This window comes from Pseudophryne corroboree, chromosome 7 (assembly GCF_028390025.1).
Source record: "Pseudophryne corroboree isolate aPseCor3 chromosome 7, aPseCor3.hap2, whole genome shotgun sequence".
In the NCBI taxonomy this organism is placed as follows: domain Eukaryota; kingdom Metazoa; phylum Chordata; class Amphibia; order Anura; family Myobatrachidae; genus Pseudophryne; species Pseudophryne corroboree.
Genome location: NC_086450.1, coordinates 331,897,519 through 331,916,230, shown reverse-complemented (window position 1 = coordinate 331,916,230; position 18,712 = coordinate 331,897,519). Strand labels below are relative to the sequence as shown.

Genomic DNA, 18,712 nt, shown 5'->3' with positions numbered 1-18,712 from the left:
CTGACTCCAGTGTCGACGGTGAAGAGACAAATGTGACTTCCAGTAGGGCCACACGTTACATGATTGAGGCAATGAAAAATGTTTTACACATTTCTGATAATACGAGTACCACCAAAAAGGGGTATTATGTTCGGTGAGGAAAACTACCTGTAGTTTTCCTGAATCTGAGAAATTAAATGAGGTGTGTGATGATGCGTGGGTTTCCCCCGATAACAACTGATAATTTCTAAAATGTTATTGGCATTATATCCTTTCCCGCCAGAGGTTAGGGTGCGTTGGGAAACACCCCCTAGGGTGGATAAAGCGCTCACACGCTTGTAAGAACAAGGGCTCTACCCTCTCCTGAGATGGCCGCCCTTAAGGATCCTGCTGGTAGAAAGCAGGAGGGTATCCTAAAATGTATTTACACACATACTGGTGTTATACTGCGACCAGCAATCGCCTCAGCCTGGATGTGCAGTGCTGGGTTGGCGTGGTCGGATTCCCTGACTGAAAATATTGATACCCTAGATAGGGACAGTATATTATTGCCTATAGAGCATTTAAAAGATGCATTTCTATATATGCGTGATGCACAGCGGAATATTTGCCGACTGGCATCAAGTCTAAGTGCGTTGTCCATTTCTGCCAGTAGAGGGTTATGGACACGACAGTGGTCAGGTGATGCGGATTCCAAACGGCATTTGGAAGTATTGCCTTATTAAGGGGAGGAGTTATTTGGGGTCGGTCCTTCAGACCTGGTGGCCACGGCAACAGTTGGGAAATCCACGTTTGTACCCCAGGTTGCCTCTCAACATAAGAAGACGCCGTATTATCAGGCGCAGTCCTTTCGTGGGCAAGCGGGCAAAAGGTTCCTCATTTCTGCCCCGTGACAGAGGGAGAGGAAAAAGGCTGCAGAAATCAGCCAGTTCCCAGGAACAGAAGCCCTCTCCCGCCTCTGCCAAGCCCTCAGTATGACGCTGGGGCTTTACAAGCAGAATCAGGCACGGTGGGGGCCCGTCTCAATGAATTTCAGCGCGCAGTGGGCTCACTCGCAATTAGACCCCTGGATCCTTCAGGTGATATCTCAGGGGTACAAATTGGAATTCGAGACGTCTCCCCCTCGCCGTTTCCTAAAGTCGGCTTACCGATGTCTCCCTCTGACAGGGAGGCAGTTTTGGAAGCCATTCACAAGCTGTATTCCCAGCAGGTGATAATCAAGGTACCCCTCCTGCAACAGGGAACGGGGTATTATTCCACACTGTTGTGGTACCGAAGCCGGACGGCTCGGTGAGACCGATTCTAAATCTAAAATCTTGAACACTTACATACGGAGGTTCAAATTCAAGATTGAGTCACTCAGAGCAGTGATTGCGAACCTGGAAGAAGGGGACTACATGATGTCTCGGGACATCAAGGATGCTTACCTTCATGTCCCAATTTACCTTTCTCACCAAGGGTACGTCAGGTTTGTGGTACAGAACTGTCACTATCAGTTTCAGACGCTGCCGTATGGATGGTCCACGGCACCCCGGGTCTTTACCAAGGTAATGGCCGAAATGATGATACTCTTTCGAAGGAAGGGAATTTTAGTTATCCCTTACTTGGACGATTCCCTGATAAGGGTAAGATCCAGGGAACAGTTGGAGGTCGGTGTAGCACTATCTCAGGTAGTGTAGCGGCAGCACGATTGGATTCTCAATATTCCAAAATCGCAGCTGATTCCGACGACTCGTCTTCTGTTCCTAGGGATGATCCTGGACACAGTCCAGAAAAAGGTGTTTCTCCCGGAGGAGAAAGTCAGGGAGTTATCCGAGCTAGTCGGGAACCTCCTATAACCGAGCCAAGTCTCAGTACATCAATGAAAGGGTTCTGGAGAAAATGGTGGCTTCCTACGAAGCAATCCCATTCGGCAGATTCCACGCAAGAACTTTCCAGTGGGACCTGCTGGACAAATGGTCCGGGTCGCATCTTCAGATGCATCAGCGGATAACCCTGTCACCAAGCACAAGGGTGTCTCTCCTGTGGTGGTTGCAGAGTGCTCATCTTCTAGAGGGCCGCAGATTCGACATTCAGGACTGGGTCCTGGTGACCACGGATGACAGCCTGCGAGGCTGGGGAGCAGTCACACAGGGAAGGAATTTCCAGAGCTTATGGTCAAGCCTGGAGACATCACTTCACATAAATATCCTGAAGCTAAGGGCCATTTACAATGCTCTAAGCTCAGCAAGACCTCTGCTTCAAGGTCACCCGGAGTTGATCCATTCGGACAACATCACGGCAGTCACCCACGTAAACAGACAGGGTGACACAAGAAGCAGGAGGGCAAGGCAGAAGCTGCAAGGATTCTTCGCTGGGCGGAAAATCATGTGATAGCACTGTCAGCAGTATTCATTCCGGGAGTGGACAACTGGGAAGCGGACTTCCTCAGCAGACACGACCCCCACCCGGGAGAGTGGGGACTTCACCCAGAAGTCTTCCACATGTTTATAAAACTCGACAAGTATTGCGCCAGGTCAAGGGACCCTCAGGCAATAGCTGTAGACGCTCTGGTAACACAGTGGGTGTACCAGTCAGTGTATGTGTTCCCTCCTCTGCCTCTCATACCCAAGGTACTGAGAATTATAAGATGGAGAGGAGTAAGCACTATATTCGTGGCTCCGGATTGGCCAAGAAGGACTTGGTAACCGGAACTTCAAGAGATGCTCACGGAGGATCCGTGGCCTCTACCTCTAAGAAGGGACCTGCTCCAGCAAGGACCCTGTCTGTTCCAAGACTTACCGCGGCTGCGTTTGACGGCATGGCGGTTGAACGCCGGATCCTGAAGGAGAAAGGCATTCCGGATGAAGTCATTCCTATCCTGATCAAAGCCAGGAAAGATATAACCGCAAAACATTATCACCGCATTTGGCGAAAATATGTTGCGTGGTGCGAGGCCAGTAAGGCCCCGACGGAGGAATTTTCAACTAGGTCGATTCCTACATTTCCTGCAAACAGGAGTGTCTATGGGCCTGAAATGGGGGTCCATTAAGGTTCAAATTTCGGCCCTGTCAATTTTCTTCCAAAAAGAACTAGCTTCAGTCCCTGAAGTTCAGACGTTTGTGAAAGGGGTACTGTATATACAGCCTCCTTTTGTGCCTCCAGTGGCACCTTGGGATCTAAATGTAGTTTTTGGGTTCCAAAAGTCACATTGGTTTGAACCACTTAAATATGTGGAGTTAAAATATCTCACATGGAAAGTGGTCATGCTGTTGGCCCTGGCCTGGGCCAGGTGCGTGTCAGAATTGGCGGCTTTATCCTGTAAAAGCCCTTATCTGATTTTCCATTCGGACAGGGCGGAATTGAGGACTTGTCCTCAGTTTCTCCCTAAGGTGGTTTTCAGCGTTTCACCTGAATCAACCTATTGTGGTGCCTGCGGCTACTAGGGACTTGGAGGACTCCAAGTTGCTAGACGTTGTCAGGGCCCCTTGGAATATAGGTTTCCAGGACGGCTGGAGTCAGAAAATCTGACTCGTTGTTTATTCTGTATGCACCCAACAAGCTGGGTGCTCCTGCTTCTAAGCAGACTATTGCTCGTTGGGTTTGTAGTACAATTCAGCTTGCACATTCTGTGGCAGGCCTGCCACAGCCAAAATCTGTAAAAGCCCATTCCACAAGGAAGGGGGGCTCATCTTGGGCGGCTGCCCGAGGGGTCTCGGCTTTACAACTTTGCCGAGCAGCTACTTGGTCAGGAGTAAATACGTTTGTAAAATTCTACAAATTTGATACCCTGGCTGAGGAGGACCTGGAGTTCTCTCATTTGGTGCTGCAGAGTCATCCGCACTCTCCCGCCCGTTTGGGAGCTTTGGTATAATCCCCATGGTCCTTACGGAGTCCCCAGCATCCACTAGAACGTCAGAGAAAATAAGAATTTACTTACCGATAATTCTATTTCTCGTAGTCCGTAGTGGATGCTGGGCGCCCATCCCAAGTGCGGATTGTCTGCAATACTGGTACATAGTTATTGTTACCAAAAAATCGGGTCATTGCTGTAGTGAGCCATCTGTCCTAGAGGCTCCTCTGTTATCATGCTGTTAACTGGGTTTAGATCACAAGTTATATGGTGTGATTGGTGTGGCTGGTATGAGTCTTACCCGGGATTCAAAATCCTTCCTTATTGTGTACGCTCGTCCGGGCACAGTATCCTAACTGAGGCTTGGAGGAGGGTCATAGGGGGAGGAGCCAGTGCACACCAGGTAGTTCTAAAGCTTTACTTTTGTGCCCAGTCTCCTGCGGAGCCGCTATTCCCCATGGTCCTTATGGAGTCCCCAGCATCCACTACGGACTACGAGAAATAGAATTATCGGTAAGTAAATTCTTATTTTCTGCTTTCTGTCTCTCCCGCCACATTGTCTCCTATATACCTCCTCTCTCTTTTCACCTTCTCTGTCATTCTGTCTCCAACATATCACCCACCTTCCTCTCAGTCTGTTTCTCTCTTTCCTCTTTCCCTCCCTTGCGGTGGGACTGGGGCTCTGCCTATTTTGTCAGTCCGAAGCCTTACTCACCCACCCTCTCCATTATGGTACTGCGTGCTGCTTTATTTGTCATTCTGGTCGCAAGCTCTGAGTGTCTATTACACCTAGACCAGTGTTCCCCAAACTATTGTACCCTAAAGTATCAGCATTTTTTTCACGGCACCATGAGGCCAAAATTTTCTTATTGAGAAAAATTAGGAAAAAAATATTCAATTAAGTAAGGTCAGTTATGTGGTGAGGGACAGGATTCACTTCTGTTTGTCCACAAATTTTATGATTGGAAGCCACAAGCACTGGTTTGGCTCATCACATTAACCTTAAATAATTTTAATTAGTCATCTTACGGGTAAAACTCTTTAAGATATTTTTTATCTTTGCACCTCATTGTAAAAGCCATACAGTCACAATGGCCTCTGAAAATAACTGTCTATTACAGTCCATAAAATCACAAGTGGGCAGGCTGCCTATTAAAGCAATGGGGAGGTCCTGGAAGAAGTACCGTAAGCTCAGTCTCCTAAAGATAAGACTTTCGTAATTTGAAAAGCCACAATTGTATTGTACAGCTGTGTAAAAAGTAGTATTCACAGCTTTTTTCATATTTTGACTGTATATCTGTGTGCGTGTCTGAATCTGTATACGAAGCACAACAGAGTTTGTTTTGGGAATATTCAAAAAATATGTGGATGCTATTATTTACATAGATATATAATACAAGTGTGTCCTTTGTGGCAATCGAACCCTATCTCACGGCCATGGTAACCATCGGTAATCCCATTATTCCAAGAGCCATGGAAACAAGTGTCTGACACCTGCAGTGACATAGTGATGTCGCTCACTGTAAAAAATGTTTATAGTGCTGCATGTCCCTACTCTATCGCTGATTGTAATTATTATTTTTTTCTTTTAGAGAGCTGTGTAGAACTCTAAATTGTGCTTTTCTTTGTCGGCATTGGAGACGCTGAGCAACTCTTTTTCTGTGTTCACATTTCTACTTTAGGGATAATTTTACACAGTGCACCAGGGGAGCTTTCAGTTGTAAGGCATGTTGTCACTGTGTGCCTGTCGCTCTGGTGATTTTGTACTCTGTCCTGCAGTATTACTGTATTTAAAAAAAAAAACTACTGTATTTACTGTGCACTGGCCTGCTTGTCAGGGCTTGCTACATTGTACAGTTTTCCGTAGTGCCATATCCATCCGCTGCTATTCTGCACTGTACTGTAATTTTTTCATTAGTGGAACAATTGCCACCCAGTGGTGAAGCTGTGTATTGCATGCTGTGGATCCTTTTGCTCCTTAACACGCCTTATTTCACCTACCTGCGCTATTTGTATTGCGTGACTAGGACGCCTGTATGAAGCTGAAGCAGCAGCAACAATGATCATAGCTACATCTGTACATGCATTTATAAGTTGGTGACTCTGTTTTGGTCATTGTTAGTGTTACGCCATAGTTTTTACTTGTTTTTTGTCATTAGTGGATAGAGCAGTTCAGTAGTGTGCAGACTAGAGATGAGTGGTTCATTTTCCACAAACTTCCGGGATCCAAGGATATCCTAGATTTAGCTTGGATTTTCCTCCCTGCCTCGTATCCCAAATCAAGGCTCCTCCTTGGGATCCTGCTGTCAAATCTTGCAGTTTTGCCTCTGGTGCCAGGTCCCATTGAACTCAATGGGCTGATTGCTGATTAGCTGAGAGAGTTGTCTGTCATGGCTCTGAGCCGATTAGCGCTTGCCCATATAGTTCAATGATCACATCGTTAAAGATACCTGCAGCTGCCACCATCCCCCCGCACTGAGGACACCGCGTGCACCCACCTGCTGCTGACAGCGCTGGCACACCCGTACAGAGGGCACCTCCACACAGAGGTCACCGCCGGCACTCCCACAATGCTGACACAGCCAGCACCTCTGCACTGGCGACACCACCGGCATCATCCTCATGGACACGACCGGGGACATTTTTTCATCGGGGTCCCCTTCCCATCTGCTTTCACAGTACGTACCCAGTTAGTGTATCCAACCCACAATGTATCTGATCTGCACTGTAACCTACACTGTATCTGACCTGCACAGTATCAAACCCATGCTATATGCAACTCACACTGTATCTGACCCGATCTTTATCCGACCTGCACTGTATTCAACCCACATTGTATACAACCTGCATTATATCCAACCCGCACTGAATCCGATCCGCATGGTTGTGAAGGTTTTGGAGAACTGCTCAACCAAAAGCCTCTTTGATTGGAGCTTTACATGGGCACAGAGTGCCAGTCATCACTGGCCCAGGGCCCCCAAGAGGGAGTTGGAGATTGGGTACTGACAACAGGGATGTGCTGGGGGCATGTGCACGTCTGCTGTTGCTTTTTTACACATGGTTTATTTTTTTTTTATTTTTTTTTGCTGTTTGTTAACTTCAACTTTAGAGCAATGATACACACGATTTTTAGTAATTTTCTGTCCTGTATTGTTTTCTATTGAAATTACTTACAAGTTTGTTTAATAGGTTATTGCTAATACATTACTAATTTGCAGAACATTTTTAAACAGAAATAGCTGCCGTGTGTTTGTGCCGCTGCCTACGATCTGTGCTAGTGAACAATATTGTGAGCTGTGAGGTGGTCAAAATTGACTAGAAATTACTGAAAAGTAATGTTATTGAGGTTAATAATACTGTAGGATAAAAAAAGGCCTAATTATGTGATATTAGCTGTTTTTATATATTTTATTGGAAAAAATTACAGCTCCAAAATCAAAACCTAAATGTGCGAGGGTGGTTTTGTCAAAACCAATTCCAAAACACAAAGTTAATACAGATCCAAAACCAAACCAAAACACGGGGGTCGGCGCACATCTCTAGTCCAAACTAAGAATGTACAATTGTCAAACTCTCTAAATACAATTTAGCTCTCGCATGCTGCCATGCAGACCCACTTCCATAGTTGGTGACATTTTAAAGTAACATCCAGGAATACTTTACATTTGGAAGGCGCACCCCAGCTTGCTTTTTTGTGTACTGTTTAAGAGGACATAGGTGTGCTCTAATCCTCATTATAACTTGTCTTAGCAGTGTGTATTTTTTTTAACTCCAAAATAGATAGATTTTCAGAACAGTAAATATGTTATTACAGCAAGAGAATTAGAATACACGGTGAGGATTGCATCAAAATCACATAATGAGAGAAATTGTCCTTTGCGTTGGCCAATATATAGAGACATTTGTTTAAAGCCTGGTACTGTCTCTGGATTTAAGTGATAACTGGCAATTATGTCACCTGTCAAACAAGTCATCTATTCAGAGTGAATTGCGCCAGTTTTTCAGACTAATATAGCTTTTTCATTTTGGAGTAAGTAAAGATTTTTATATACATTATCAATAAAAAATCTTATTACATTGCTATTTTGACAGACAGCTTTGCTTTCAGATAAATTCTGTTCCAATATGAGAGCAGAACTTTTCTGTATTTTTATTTTTTTAATTGTGTAGCTTTTTTTTTTTTTTTTTTTTTTACCTTTCAGAATTCATTTACTTTGATTTTTTTCAAGCAAGTGTTTATACAGGTGTTTTGCAGTGAGAAAATCCTCATAAAGAAGTTTGCCTAGAGCTGCATCCACCGGCTCCTTAGCATTTAACTTTACTCAAACATTTGAAGCAAATTTGTTGTCAGTTGCGGTGAAAAGTAATAACAGGCAACAAACTAAATCAACTTTCCTGCAATGACTCCAGATGGTGCTGTGTTGGTAAATGGAATTTTTTCCCTGTTAAAAATAGATGAAGTCAGTAGATTATAGTGTGTGAGGCTGGGGAAGAATAATGCGCTAGGGTGTAAACTGGTCCTCACAGATGTGAACATGTATTGGCTTCATAATGCCAGACGGTCACAATGTAAAATGCTACCAATGTAAAGTATACAACTGTTATAGTATTGTTACACATACTGCATATAAAAATAAATGTATACTCAATGTTGAAGTTTTTTGCCATGTTTATTTTTTTTTTCTGGTGTGCCCATACTTGGTCACACCTAATCACTGGCACAAATGACAAATTTATGTCTATGTTTTTGTAACACAGATTTTGGGCCATATTTGTCGAGCAAATTCAGCTATTATACAATAGAAACAGCTGTTTACTTATATTTAAAGATATAATTCATTACAATGCAACAAGGTAGAACGTTGATAATCGCCTGCTTTCTGACTGCCAGCCCTCGCAGAAGGAATGTGTTACAGATCAAGCTCCGAAATGGTTAGCTATTCGGAGCTTGCTTTGGTTAGCTAATGCCATCCTCAGATGGCGTTAGTCCTCTGACCTCAGTAGAGCAGACCTGCTGGGGAGGGCTCCTGCAATCCCTTTCCAGTGAACTGGAATTGCTCTCAATGCCTATTGGAAGTTTTTTTGTACTACACATGCACAGACATGATGTGATTCTTGTGATTAGGATCAACATGGCTCAATAGATCACCACAGGTGCAGGATACACCAGTTGGAAAGTCACAGCTCACTACTGTTATGTCACATCTGTCTGCGGAGCTGAAAGCCTCTTCGGAAGGTTTTCAGATCTCAGAAATCTGACCCCTCACCAGACCAAGAAATGGCCTGGGCTCGGGCCCTAGCAAGGTCAGTGGAAAGGCTCACTAAGGCCATGGTCCCATCCCCATTCTGTGACACAAGTCTTGAAAAAGGTGAAAGAGAGATGTTTAGCACTCCCCTTGACCAGGTTTTAAAAGGTCCCAGTGGCCTTTACAACACATATACGGTTAAGGTACTGCCACATACTTAGTGGCATCTCTAAACAAGTTTTTAAGGAAGCGGGTATGACCCCATTTGTGGGGGCGAGTTTCTACACACAGGGGAGGAACAGATCCCAGAGGAACCAGAGACTGTGTACCAGGGCATTGAGGCATTGATTGTCTCAATACGCCAAGTTTTAAAAGTGGACATTAGAGCGGCCAGGAAACACCCGGATAAAATATTCCAGTTGCCCCGTAGACTTTTGTCAACATATCCTTCCCTGATGAGGGCAGAAAGTGATGCAAAACTCCCCCTACAGTAGATTCTTCAGTGTTTCGTCTGTCCAAAAAGGAGGCATCGGACAGGAAATTTGAAAATTACTGTCCATTAACACAGCAGCAGGCGTAACACTGCTTCCTGCACTGGTAGGCAGCCATGTCAACAGAGCCATTGATGCCTAGGCGAAACAACTAGCTGAGAGTTTGCGAGCAGGACCCCCAGAGGAGGATCTTATCCCCTTTGCAGAGCACAGTGAGGAGTCAGCCGCTTATCTAGGTGAGGCATCTAAAGAGGTATGTAATCTCGTTTCTAGGTCTTCCACCTTAGCGGTGTTAGTCGCAAAGCTCTCTGGTTGTAACAGTGGCAAACAGATGCAGAATTAAAGAGGGAGGTGGAAGATTTACCATTTACTGATTCGGGCCCGACCTGGACAAGTGGATTTCCCAGGCGACTGGGGCTAAGTCTACTTTTTTCCCCTCAGCTGTGCCGGCCACTCGAAGGCCTTTTTCTGGACCTTCCTTTCGATCCACTCGGGCCTCTGGAAGATTCAGAGGTCGCTCCAGAGGAGAATCAGCACTTTCTTGCAGTTCCAGAGAACGTGACAGAGCCACGGCGACTTCTTCCCTCCAGCACACCAAGTCCAACATGAATCCCAGTGCATGACGGGTTTCCTTCTCACCTGGGGAACCCCAAGGTGGGAGTTCATCTGCGGGACTTCGGAATGTCTGGGCATATTCCTACCCGGACGATTGGATACAGACTCATCACTCAGGGGGTACAAGCTCGATTTCTGGTTCCAACCTCCTCTGTTTTTCACCATCGGTTTGACAGCTTCAGATGACAGGCGTGTCGTCTTACAGGAGGCAATAGACAAACTCCTGACAGCACGAGTATTGGTACCAGTCCCCACACATCAGCTAAAACAGGGGTTCTACTCCAGTTTATTTGTGGTTCCGAAGCCGGATGGCTCGGTCAGACTTATTCTGTTCTTAAAGGATCAGTATCCTTTTTCTGAGAGTTTTTCAAGTTCAGAATAGAATCCTTTCATTTATGCATTGCAGGATTAGAGGAAAATGTGTTCCTAGTGTCCTTGGACATCAAGGACGCTTACCTGCACATACCCATCTGACCACCTCACCAGATGTATCGGCGACTCGCCATTCGGGACTCGCATTATCAGTTCCAGGCCTTACCCTTCAGCCTGTTATGGCCCCCAGGGGTTTCACAAAGGTCATGGCGATACTCATGGCACTCTTAAGGACAAGGGGGATCATGTTAATTCCCTACCCGGAAAGGCTTCTTCCAAAAACTAATTATTCCAGAACAGAGGAGTGACTCTCGGGCTCCGTATATGACATAGGTGGATCCTGACTTTTCCAAAGTCCCATCTACAACTGACTTCAGTTCTGGGTATGATCCAGGTTACGGTGAGGCATAGGATCTTCATCCCTCAGGACAAGGTGAAAGCCATTCAAGATAGGGTTCGGTTGGTCCTACAACACAGGCGGGTGTCAGTGCATTTATGCATTCAACTACTCGGGAGGACGGTGGCAGCCTTAGAGGCAATTCTTTTTGTCTGTTTCCATTCAAGACCATTTCAGCTGGATCTCCTATCTCAGTGGTCGGGATCCTACTTGTTCCTTCACCAGAGAGTGACATTGGCCCCTAGAATTCAGATATCTCTACTCTGTGTTATGATACCAGTACGTCTGACCAGAGGTGATCTTATGACGGAGGTCAGAGTACTGGAATGGAATGCTGGTTACGGGAGCAGGAAAGCCTAGTAACCCCTGGCGCCCTAACTCCGTTGTCTCGCCCGTGTTATCAGAAATCCCCAGCGAGACTATGGTTGCTTGAGCCCATGGCAGCCGCGTTTGAAGGGCGGATTATGTCTGCCCAACTCCGATGCCCCCTCAGGTCTTAATGGGAGACAAAGGGAAATCCGAGACAGGGTGATAACAAGGGGCCCTCTGACTAAGCAACCAGGCCAGGGGCTACAAGCTAACTAACTTAAACCAGAAGTATGTGCGGACAAACCGCCAGGGAAAAGGACAACCAAAAATCCACGAATCCGTTACTCCTATCCAGCACCGCTGGATACCAGAGTGGATTTGTGGGAGCGGAATCCTCCGCAAAAGCTCCGAAACACAATGTAACCAAATAATAAATAGTAAGCGGTCAAGCCGCAACACACGGCTACGCCGCGACTCACGAACACCACAGGATGTTAAAGGTGCTCGGTCAGGACTCCAGGAAAAGATGACAACTTCCGAGTATTGGACCACTGAGGACAGGAACGACCGGATAGACAGGACTGGAAAACTCTCTGCAACAGACACAGCAAACAGGAAGCTATTACCGGCGTCTGTGAGAAGTCCAGAGAGTGCTTTTAACTGGGAGCTCTCCAATCAGGAGCCAGACAGGGTAATTAATAATCATGCCGTGCAGCTGCATGCTGCACGGCCAGGATACCAATGAGGTGATTAATCTAGACCCAGCAACGGGGAACGCGGTCCGACAGTGGCGTCCCTGTTGCTAGGGTCTGAGCGGCTCCGTGCGCCCGGCGTCTAGCGTTGCTAGGGAGCCGGCGGCTGTCCGCATGCGGCGTCCCTAGTTGCTAGGCGCCGGGCCGCACTGACGGGCGGACCCTCGGCGCCTAACAGTACCCCCCCCTTGAGGAGGGGTCAAGGAACCCCTAAGGCCAGGTTTCTGAGGAAATTCTCGAAAAAATGCCTTTTTGAGCCTCGGGGCATGGAGATCCTCATCCAGGACCCAAGACCTTTCTTCTGGACCATAACCTCTCCAATGTACCAAAAAATAAAGCCGACCCCGGGACAACTTGGAATCGAGAACCTTCTCCACCAAGAACTCCTGCTGACCCTGTACATCTATTGGTGATTTCCCCTGAGAGATCTTCCGAGGAAATCTACTGGAAGAAACGTATGGTTTCAACAGGGAGCAATGGAAAGTATTTCCGATCCGGAGAGTTCTTGGTAAACGTAACCGGAAAGCAACTGGATTGATTTTTTTTATAATATGAAATGGTCCAATAAATTTAGGGCCCAATCTGGCTGAGGTTTGTCGAAGTCTAATGTTGCGAGTCGACAACCACACCCTATCTCCAACTTTAAAAGTGCACGGCCGCCGGAGCCTGTCAGAAATTTTTTTCTCCCGAAATGCCGCTTTTCTGAGAGCAAGGTGCACTTTTCTCCAAATGAGTCTGAGATGAGCGGTCAAGGTCAGTGAGGAGACAGAGGAATGTTGAAAAAAGGAATTAGCTCTGGGGTGAAAACCAAAAACTGTAAAAAATGGAGACACATTGGTGGAGGAATGACAGGCATTGTTGTAAGCAAACTCCGCCAACGGAAGAAACTCGGACCAGTCATTTTGGAGTTTGGCCGAGTACAAACGCAAATATTGTTTTAATGATTGATTAACTCGCTCAGTCTGCCCGTTGGATTGGGGATGGTAGCCAGACGTTAAAGACAATTTCATCTTTAAAGAGGCACAAAAAGACTTCCAAAATTGTGCAATGAATTGTGGACCCCGATCAGAAACAATATCAGTGGGTAACCCATGGAGTCTGAAAACATGGCGGAGGAACAAAACTGCCAATCCCTGGGCAGATGGCAATCGGGGAAGAGCAATGAAATGGGCCATCTTGCTAAAACGGTCAACTACCACCCATATGACTCGGCATCCGGCTGACAGAGGGAGGTCCACCACAAAATCCATGGAAATATGAGACCATGGCCTGAGAGGAACATTCAAGGGCATAAGTTGACCGATAGGCAAGGAACGGGGAACTTTATGCTGTGCACAGACCTGACACGAAAAAACAAACTCCTTAATGTCTTTGGAAAGACCAGGCCACCATACTGAGCGGGAGACTAATTCCAAAGTCTTAGCGATCCCCGGATGCCCGGCAACTTTGCTATCATGAAACTCCGTCAAAACGGTTGCTCTCAAAAACTCAGGGACATAAAGACGACCAGCAGGAGTATTTCCAGGAGCTTGATGTTGAAGCTGCTTTAACTGGGTAAATAAATCTTGTGTGAGGCCTGCCCGAATGACTGAAGACGGAAGTATGGGAGTAACAGGTCTGTTATCATGAACTGGAAGAAAACTGCGTGACAGGGCATCCGCCTTGGCATTCTTGGAACCTGGCCTGAAGGTGATAATAAACTTGAAACGAGTAAAAAATAAAGCCCAACGAGCTTGCCGGGCATTCAGCCGTTTAGCTGATTCAATGTACTGAAGATTTTTGTGATCAGTCAAAACTGAAATGGTATGTGTTGCTCCCTCAAGCCAATGCCTCCACTCCTCGAAAGCCCATTTAATAGCCAGTAATTCCCGGTTACCAACATCGTAGTTGGATTCAGCAGATGAGAATTTCCTGGACATAAAGGCACAAGGATGTAATTCCAGAGAATCCGGATCCTTCTGAGATAGGATAGCCCCTACTCCAACCTCCGAGGCATCAACCTCAACAATGAAAGGCAATTCTGGGTTGGGATGTCTGAGGACCGGGGCTGAGACAAAGGCTTGTTTCAAGGCCTGAAAAGATAACTCAGCTTCACGTGACCAGTTGGTTGGATCCGCTCCCTTCTTAGTCAGTGCCACAATGGGAGCAACTAGGTCGGAGAAAGAGTGAATAAATCTTCTATAATAATTCGCAAACCCTAAAAAGCGCTGAATTGCTTTTAAGTTGGTGGGGTGCGCCCAACTAAGGATGGCTTGGAGCTTCTTCGGTTCCATACAGAATCCCCGAGGGGAAATAATGTACCCCAAAAAGGATACCTCCGTGACATGAAATTCACACTTCTCCAGCTTGGCATATAGGTGATTTTCACGTAATTTTTTTAGAACCTGACGCACCTGGGTAACGTGTTGTTCAATAGAGTCAGAATGTATCAAGATATCGTCTAAATAGACTACTACGAATCTTCCAAGAAAATCACGGAGCACATCGTTAATGAGATCCTGGAAAACTGCCGGAGCGTTAGACAGGCCGAATGGCATAACCAGATACTCATAGTGACCCGACTGAGTACTGAATGCCGTTTTCCACTCATCCCCTGACTTGATTCGGATGAGGTTATATGCTCCTCTCAGGTCAATCTTAGAAAAAATCACAGCCGAACGTAGCTGATCAAAGAGGACAGAAATCAGCGGCAAAGGGTAAGTATTTTTTACTGAGATTTTATTCAAGGCTCTAAAGTCAATGCAAGGTCTGAGTGATCCATCCTTCTTCTCCACAAAGAAGAAGCCTGCACTTAAAGGGGATTTAGACGGCCTGATAAATCCTTTCCCTAGGCTTTCTTTAACATATTCATTCATGGCCACAGTTTCTGGTCCGGACAATGCATATAACCTTCCCTTAGGCAAAGTGGCACCAGGAATTAGCTCAATAGCACAATCATAAGGCCGATGGGGAGGCAGAATGTCAGCATTGCCCTTGGAAAATACATCAACAAAATCCTGGTATTCCACAGGAATGGGTGCGGGAATGACAGCAGCTATTCTGATGGGAAGCGTAATACATTCCTTATTACAGATGGTACCCCACTGTGAGATCTCCCCCGACTGCCAATCAATGATGGGATTATGAAAGGCCAGCCAAGGGTGACCCAGAACCACTGGAACTGCTGGGCAATGGGTAAGGAAAAATTCAATTTTTTCGGAATGAAGAGCTCCTACCGAAAATAGTACAGGAGGTGTACAGAGAGAAATAACCCCATTGGACAAGGGACTCCCATCTAAACCATGCATGGTGATACACCTACCCAAGGCTAACTGAGGAATACCTAAGGCCTTGGCCCACGTTAAGTCCATAAAGTTCCCTGCAGCTCCACTGTCAACAAAAGCCGACACCGAGGAACAGAGGCTGCCAAAGGAAACTTTAGCTGGGACTAACAGTGAATTATTTGAGGAGATAAGCTGCAGACCAAAGTGAACCCCCTCACAATTCACTTGGTCGAGGCGTTTCCCGACTTGTTCGGACAATTACGGGCAAAATGTCCCTTACTCCCACAGTACAAACAAAGACCAGAATTTTGCCTTCTGGTTCTTTCTTCAGGAGACAGCTTGGAGAGACCTATCTGCATGGGCTCCTCTATGTCCACAGGAATGGAAAAAACACCAGGAATAGACCCGACAGATGCTCCTTTTTCAGCCCTCCGCTCTCTGAGACGACGATCAATCTTAATAGAAAGCTCCATGAGTTTATCAAGAGTCTCAGGAGCGGGATACTGAAGGAGACTGTCTTTTATAGACTCAGATAAGCCGAGGCGAAACTGACTGCGTAGGGCTGGGTCATTCCATCCACAGTCGTTCGACCAACGGCGAAACTCCGTACAATAAATCTCTGCGGGATTCTTACCCTGTCTGAGAGCACGCAAATGACTCTCGGCGGATGCCTCTCTATCAGGGTCATCATACAATAGCCCTAAAGACCCCAGAAAGGCGTCTACAGACAACAATGCCGGATCGTCAGTTCTTAAACCAAAAGCCCAGGTCTGGGGATCCCCCTGAAGTAAAGAAATAATAATTCCGACCCGCTGAGATTCCGTACCTGAGGAGACTGCTCTTAAACGAAAATAAAGTTTACAAGACTCTTTAAAATTAAAAAACTGCTTTCTATCCCCAGAAAAACGGTCAGGCAAATGCATTTTTGGTTCAGGAACAACCCTCGGGGAAGTCCGTAACAGATCTTCCTGTGACCTCACCCGAAGGGACAGATCCTGAACCATCTGAGTAAGTTCTTGAATCTGACTAACTAGAAGCTGGCCAGGATTTGGCCCTACACCAGTGGGATTCATGAGGCCGACAAATCTTCCAAACTGAAATAAGGGAAAAAATCAAACCCTGTTTAATTTTAAATTTTAGTCTGGCCGGTAATAATGTTATGATACCAGTACGTCTGACCAGAGGTGATCTTATGACGAAGGTCAGAGTACTGGAATGGAATGCTGGTTACGGGAGCAGGAAAGCCTAGTAACCCCTGGCGCCCTAACTCCGTTGTCTCGCCCGTGTTATCAGAAATCCCCTGCGAGACTATGGTTGCTTGAGCCCATGGCAGCCGCGTTTGAAGGGCGGATTATGTCTGCCCAACTCCGATGCCCCCTCAGGTCTTAATGGGAGACAAAGGGAAATCCGAGACAGGGTGATAACAAGGGGCCCTCTGACTAAGCAACCAGGCCAGGTGCTACAAGCTAACTAACTTAAACCAGAAGTATGTGCGGACAAACCGCCAGGGAAAAGGACAACCAAAAATCCACGAATCCGTTACTCCTATCCAGCACCGCTGGATACCAGAGTGGATTTGTGGGAGCGGAATCCTCCGCAAAAGCTCCGAAACACAATGTAACCAAATAATAAATAGTAAGCGGTCAAGCCGCAACACACGGCTACGCCGCGACTCACGAACACCACAGGATGTTAAAGGTGCTCGGTCAGGACTCCAGGAAAAGATGACAACTTCCGAGTATTGGACCACTGAGGACAGGAACGACCGGATAGACAGGACTGGAAAACTCTCTGCAACAGACACAGCAAACAGGAAGCTATTACCGGCGTCTGTGAGAAGTCCAGAGAGTGCTTTTAACTGGGAGCTCTCCAATCAGGAGCCAGACAGGGTAATTAATAATCATGCCGTGCAGCTGCATGCTGCACGGCCAGGATACCAATGAGGTGATTAATCTAGACCCAGCAACGGGGAACGCGGTCCGACAGTGGCGTCCCTGTTGCTAGGGTCTGAGCGGCTCCGTGCGCCCGGCGTCTAGCGTTGCTAGGGAGCCGGCGGCTGTCCGCATGCGGCGTCCCTAGTTGCTAGGCACCGGGCCGCACTGACGGGCGGACCCTCGGCGCCTAACACTCTGGTGGTTGACCTCATCTCACCTACAGGACTAGAGGTTCAAAGTGTGGTCTTGGACTCTCCTCACCACAGAGGCAAGCCTGTGAGGGTGGGGGGCAGTGACTCAGGACACCCACTTCCAAGACCGCTGGACTCCACAGGAAGCGACGCTGCCTATAAACATCTTGGAAATGAAGTCAGTGTTGTAGGCTGTGGCATACATAAACCAGCAAGGCGGCACCAGAAGTCGAGCGGCTATAAGGGAGGTAAGCCACATCCTTCTCTGGGAGGAGGAATATGGCAAGATTCATTCCTGGCAGGGACAATTGGGAGGCTGAACCTAAGTCGTCAGGGAGTGTTTAGACATCTGGTCCATCGGTAGGGCTGTCCATAAGTTGACCTTATGGTGTCCAGTCAAAATCATCAACTGCCATTGTATTGTCCTCCACTATTTCCTCCACTGCTTTGTCTTCTTCAGTGCATCAAGAGAACGAAGGCAATGCAGAGCTTGGAATTCCAGCCTCTGTCTGCTTCTGATATATGATCCATGGCCTCTACTGCTGTGAGCGGATCTGCTACAACAGGGTACTTTAGTCTTTCCAGACCTAAGGCGGCTTTGTTTGCCGATGTGGCTGTTGAAAGGGAAATCCTAAGGCATAGAGGGATTTCAGCGGCAGTCATCCCTACTATGCTCGGTACCGGAAGGAAGTTACTTTCAGCCACTACCACCGCATCTGGAACGCTTACGCATCCTAGTGGGAACATTGTGGAATGTTTCCTACTACCTTCAAGATGTCACGGCTCCTCCTTTTTCCTGCATGCAGCTTTCTCAGCTGGATTACGTCTAGGATATTGCAGGTGTCTGCGTTGTCCATCTCCTTCCAGGAGAAACTGATCCAGATGTTAAAACCTTTCTTCACGGGGTTGTTTGTTTACAACCACCTTTTGTTCCTCCCACGACACCGTGGGACCTGGAGATTGTCCTTTTGTATTTGCAGTCCTCTCACTTCGAACCATTGGAGAAAGTATAGTTGAAGTACCTATAATGGAAAGTGGTATTTCTACTCATCCTGGCTTCTGCAAGAAAAGTGTCAGAGCTCGGAGCTCTTCCCTGTTGCCCTCCATTCTTGATCTTCCGGGAAGATGGGGCCGAGCTCTGCAAGGAAATGTCTTTTCTTTCAAGTGCGGTCTCGGCTTTCCAAATTGACAACCTCTTGTGGTACCGGTTCCTCCAGAAGACTCTCCTGATTCCAAATCTCTGGACGATGTCAGGGCTCTCAGGCTCTAGGTGGACAGGACCGCTTCTCTGAGGAAATCAGACTCATTGTTTGTCCTGTATAATGCTTGCA

The 18,712-nt window shown here is 46.8% G+C and overlaps 1 protein-coding gene and 1 non-coding gene across 6 annotated transcripts in view; both read left to right on the top strand.

The window, feature by feature from the left end:
- The window catches only part of SNX29 (sorting nexin 29), a 1,242,095-nt gene that overhangs the window by 533,449 nt on the left and 689,934 nt on the right, over positions 1-18,712 (top strand). The window lies entirely within an intron of this gene.
- On the top strand, positions 9,169-9,302 carry LOC134946978 (U6atac minor spliceosomal RNA). Its single transcript, XR_010182514.1, has one exon. It is a non-coding gene; the product is annotated as a U6atac minor spliceosomal RNA (small nuclear RNA).